We start from the raw sequence: 5,783 nt of genomic DNA on the forward strand, positions 1-5,783 counted from the left end.
TTTACTGGTTTATGTAGTAGGTTTTTGTTTGGTTTGATTTTCTCTTCTGTCGCTTTTTTATTTCAGGAAGAAATCAGGCATTGGTCTCCTTTCTGTCACTAGGACAGAATACCCGATGTTCACAATTGAAAGGAGGACAGATTTAATTTTAGCTCATGGTTTCAGATGTTCCAGTTCATGGTCAATTAGCTCCAGGCAGAAACATCATAGCAGAGGGAGAGCTGCTAGCCTCATAGCAGCTGGAAGTAGGGAGAACAGAAAGACAACCATACCAAAAGATAATGCTCCAGCTGGGCCTGGAGGTGCATGCCTGTACCCCAGCACTTGGGAGGCTGAGGCAGGAGGATCGCCAGGAGTTTGAGGACAGCCTGGACTGCACAGTGAGACCCTAACTCAAAAAGCAAACAATAAACATAAAAGATATGCTGTCTAACAGCACACCCCTGGTGACTCACCTTCTCTAACTGGGCCTTACCTCCTAATAGGCTGGTCAGCTGTGAGCTTATCAATGGCTGATCCATTGGCAGAGCAGTGCCACAGATGTGATTATCTTCCGAAGGTCCCGCCTGGAAATGCACGAGCTCCTTGGGCATCACTTTCAATCTAAACCACAAGTGGTAATGGGGTAAGGGTTCAATTTACCACATTTAACTTAAAATTCCATTTTCATGGTTCTTTACATGTGTTTCCAGTCTCCCCAACTAGGTAGTACTCCAAGGAAGCTGTGGTTGAACTCTTATTTATAGGTCTTTGTACAGAACCTTCCATCTAAGAGTCCCATTAATATCTGTGGTTCATATTACTGACCTCCCTGATGCATGGGCACAAATACTTTAGGGAATACACAAAGCTTTTCAAAAACATTAGCCATTTCGAGGCATCATCTACCATCCCATCTCTACCCAATCCTGCAGTTGAAGCTGTAGCCCCGGTAGCATACTGCTTTGCCTTCCTTTTATCTGTTTTCGTAACGCCTCTCTTCCTATCTAATACAGACACAGCACAGTTATCCAAGATGTAAAAGCCTGTTCAAAACACTATTCATTGTAGGGCTGGGGAGAGAGCTTAGTGGCATAATGCTTGCCTACTACGTGCACAAAGAACCAGACCAAACCAAACAAAAAACATAGTTGGAAACAGGGCTTTGAGCAACTTTTTTCAGTTCAGGCACCATAATCCATAACCCAAGATCTTTTTCTTTTGTGTCAAGGGCACAACCTGGTATGAGAAAAAAGGATATTTGGTTTGTGCTTAAACACAGATTGTTTTGTGTGTGTGGTAATGGGATTGAACCCAGGTCGCTTTCATGCCAGGCAAGATCTCACGCCTGGCTGGGTGTGGAGGAGCACACCTGTAATCCCAGCACTCAGGAGACTGAGGCAGGAGGACTGGCGCACATCTGAGGTCAGCGTGGGCTACAGAAAAGAACGTCTCCAAAAAAAAATACACACCTCTCCTACCCCCTCAAAAATAAAGGAAGTAGGACTTGGACGTCATTTGGCCTTGAGGCCTCTTCCCTCATTGGTGGGATTAATGCTATCAAGAGAAAAGGTGAGTTTGGCATCATTTTTTCTCTCTCTGCCCTTCTGTCTTGAGATGAAGCAGCTTCCAGACTCTTTCCAGCTGCTGGCACCTTGGTCTTGGACTTGTCGTCCTTTAGGATCGTGAGCTACTACATGTACATGTGTCCCAAGCTACACATTCTGTAATTTTATTATAACATCACAAAATGGACTAGGACATCAAGGTTCCACACCCTATCTGCACCTTGGAACACTATTATTCCTGGTGTGCAAAAAGCATAACTAAGACAATTCTAAACATGATTGACCAGAGAGAGGGATGGGTGAGGGCCCCTTGGAGAAGCCATTGGTTCCAAAGCTGGGTAGGAAGACCACCTGTGGAGCTGGAGCCACTGAGGTCAGCTCCTATGAGTCAGGAAATGCTCAGAGAGAAGCTGGCAATGGGACTGACTGCTGCACTGACAGAAGAGTGAGAGGGGGGAGGGAGAAAGTAGGGACAGAGCAACAGAGAGATATAGATACAGAGAGAGAGAGACAGAGACAGAGACAGAGAGACAGAGAGACAGAGACAGAGATAGAGAGACAGAGATAGAGGACAAGGAAATGGGGCAGAAAGGGAGGTTTATTAAAGAACACAGAAGGCAATCCAAAAGGTTCTTTTTTTTAATATTTATTTATTTTTATTTATTACATTTATTTATTGTGTGTGTGTGTGTGTGTGTGTGTGTGTGGCCAGCTCAGCCCACCAGGGGGCGGGTCTGGCTGGCATGTGGTGCTGGGGATCGAACCGCGGTCCCTGTGCTTTGCCAAGCTTGTTTCAAGTAGGTGCTTTAGACCACTGAGCCATCTCTCCAGCCCAATCCAAAGGGTTCTTAACAGTTAAAGGTGAAACAGTTTAAGCAAAAAATGGTACTGCATTGTTACCTCAGAACAAAATAAACACACATGATTCTGTACTATAAGTGACAGAATAAAGTGGGGCAGCTTTTTGTTGTTGTTGTTGTTGTTGTTGTTTGTTTGTTTGTTTGAGACAGGGTCTCACCATGCAGTTCAGACTGGCCTTGTGCTCACTTTTGTAGCCCCCAGGCTGGGTACCAACTCACAGAGATCCTCCTGGCTCAGCCTTTCGGGTGCTGGGATTACAGGTATGTACCACCATGCTGGGTTCCAGAGCCCACACATTGCGTGTCCGCATCTGGGGCTGAGACCCCACTGTATGTGGTATGTGGGGCCAGGGATCGAACTCAGGTCCTTGTGCTTGCCAGATGGGTGCTTATGCCTCTGAATTATCTCCCTGGCCCCCAGGGGCAGCTCTTCTTAAAAACTTTTAAATAACCAATGTATTCGTTTCTTCTTTTTTTTTTTTTGGGGGGGGGGCGCGGTACTGGGGATTGAACTCAGGCCCTGGCGCTTGCCAGGGAAGCACTTAATCCACTGAGCTATCTCCCTGGCCCCAAGCCTCAGGCTTTTGAGTGCTGGGATTAAAGGCATGTGCCAACAGGGTTGGATTAGCTAACCACTGTGGGAGAAAAGAAAAGAGGAAACCACCAATTGGAAGAGAGCAGAGTAACTGTTGTAGAGAAGATCCACTGCCCAGTAAACCTGGGTGAGTTTGAGGAGAAACAAGATAGATACTTTAAAATGTCTCTCCTAATGTATCTATCTAAAAAAGGTAAGAGGCACAGAAAAATCAACAGAAATGAACAAAATAATGAAGCGATCAAGACCAACAAAATCAAGGTTGGGGATATAGCTCAGCAGCACAGCACCTGCTTGGCAAGCGTGAGAGGCTGAATTCCATTCCTGATTCAAAAAAAGAGGAAGAAGAAGAACAATGAAATCAGTAATAAAAAGATATCTCAACATTATGAATCCCAACATATGGCAGACCAAGGCTACTTTATTCCTGTGATGCTCTCTCAAGAAGTATAACCTCAGTACAGTCACGGGACAAGCCCAAGTTGAGTGACGTGAGGAATGTAACTCAGTGGCACTCCTTGTAAGTCATGAGGGCTGTTAAACAAGGTAAAACTGAACAGCTGGTGAGGCTGAAGAGGTAGAAGTAACTGAATGTATGTTCTGGGTAATATGCTGGAACAGAACAGGGACATTAGTGGGAAAATAAAACAGTAAAATAGGGCTGGGAGTGGTGGCACCCTGCTGGAATCCCAGAACTTGGAGGGCTGAGGCAGGAGGATCACCACAAGGTTGGGGCCAGCGTGGGCTTAACAGTGAATTTATTTTCTTATTTTTGTCACAGGGATTAAACTCAGGACCTTGCGCTTTCCAGGCAGGTGCTTATGCTGCTAAGCTATCTCCCTGACCCTCAATCATGCATTTAAAGACAGCTTGAACTGCATAGCAAGATCTGTCTCAAACTCCCCCCCAAGCCCCGCCCCCCCCCAAAAAAAGTAAAATAAGACTAATGTTCTGTCTCAGTTACTCTTCTCTCTTCACTGGGACAAAATACCCAATACCCAGAATTAAGTAAGAAAGCCTTATTTGGCTCACAGTTAGTGGAGATTTCAGTCCATACTGAAATTTTCAGCTGGCTCCAAGGCAGGGTGGCTCATGGCAGAGGACAGAAGTTCATGATGGTAGAAAACAGCAAAACAGCAAGAACAAAAAGGGAGGCGCAGTAGAGAGCAAGACTCTCTCTCTTCCTAATACTGCATTCAGGCTGTCCACCCAGGGCCAGTGTAGCACTCACACCCATAATCCCGGCATTGGATCGTGAATTAATCACAAACTCTAGAAGCCTACCCACGGCTGCATGAGGCTTTGGGGGGACACCCTGACACAAACCATGACAGGTTCTTTGTGTTTTGGGTTTGTTTTTTTTTTTTTGCGGAACCGGGGATTGAACTCAGGCCATTGCACTTGCCAGGGAAGTGCTTATTCTACTGAGCCATTTCCCCAGCCCCTAAGCATCTATTTCTTGATTATAACTTTACTACGGTTATGTTAGATGGTAACATTAGAAGCTGAATGGGCTATGTAAGGAAACTGTGCTCACATTTCACATAAATGTATGATCAGTTCAAAACGAAAAGATAGGGGTTGGGGAGATAGCGAAAAGACAGGGGTTGGGGAGATAGCTGAGTAGAATAGGTGCTTGCCTGGCAAGCACAAGGGCCTGAGTTTAATCCCCATTACCAGAACAAAACAAAAAACTACTTTCCCAAAATGAAAAGCTAAAACCAGCCAGCACCATGGTGCACCTCTGTAATCATAGCTGGCTGGGGAGGCAGAGGCATGCCTGTACAGTCAAGGCCAACCTGGGCAACTTAGTGAGACAATGTCTCCCAATAAATAAAGAGGCCAGGCATTGTGGTGCACACCTGCAATCCTAGCATTTGGGACAATGAGGCAGGATTGCTGCAGCTGAAGGCCAGTCTATGCTCCAAGCAAGACCCTGTTTCAAAAAGCCAAAATATGGGCCGAGAGATAGCTCAGCGGACTAAGTGCCTGCATGGCAAGCACAAGGCCCTGAATTTGACCCCCAGTGCTGCATGCCATACCAGCCCTGCGCCAAGCCAGCCACCAAAACCAGGCGTGGTGGTGGATGCCTGTAATCCCTGTACTGGGGAGGTGAGACAGGAGGGTCACTGAGTCTGAGCTGTGTAGTGAGACCCTGTACCAAATAACTAAATATGTTTTAAAAAAGCCTAAATAAATAAAAAGGTCTGGGCATGTCACTCAGTAGTAAAGCACTTGCCTACTATATGAAAAGCACAGGTTCAATCCTCAATTAAAAAAAAAAAAAAAATCCTAAAATAAAATTGAATATATGACGCTCAACTTCTTGTACTTCTTCCACCTTCAATGTTAACTAACTCTGTATTGGAAGGGTTTTTTTTGTTTGTTTGTTTTTGTTTTTTTGACAGTCTTGCTACTTAGTTCAGGCTAGCCTCAAGTGATCCTGAGTGCCGAGATATAGCCATGCATCACCAGGGGTGGCCCTAACGCTACTTTTTTAAAAATGTATTTAGGACAGGGTCTACAGGGTCTCACTACGTAGATCGGGCTCATAGTGATTCTCCTGTGTTCAGCCTCCCAAGAACCAGGATTACAGATTCGCACCACCATACCGTCTCAATCACCATCACAGTGCGCCCTGGGGGCAGGCCTGGCAAGGCAGAGCCAGGCCAAGGATCAAACTCCAGCTGCTGAGCTCTACCTAAACAGGCACTTTAGTCCACTGAGCTATCTGACCAGCCTCCTAATGTATTTTGTTTTTTTAAACACTTTTTTTTTTTT

The sequence above is a fragment of the Octodon degus genome, unplaced genomic scaffold (genome assembly GCF_000260255.1).
Source record: "Octodon degus isolate 3935 unplaced genomic scaffold, OctDeg1.0 scaffold00029, whole genome shotgun sequence".
Lineage (NCBI taxonomy): Eukaryota > Metazoa > Chordata > Mammalia > Rodentia > Octodontidae > Octodon > Octodon degus.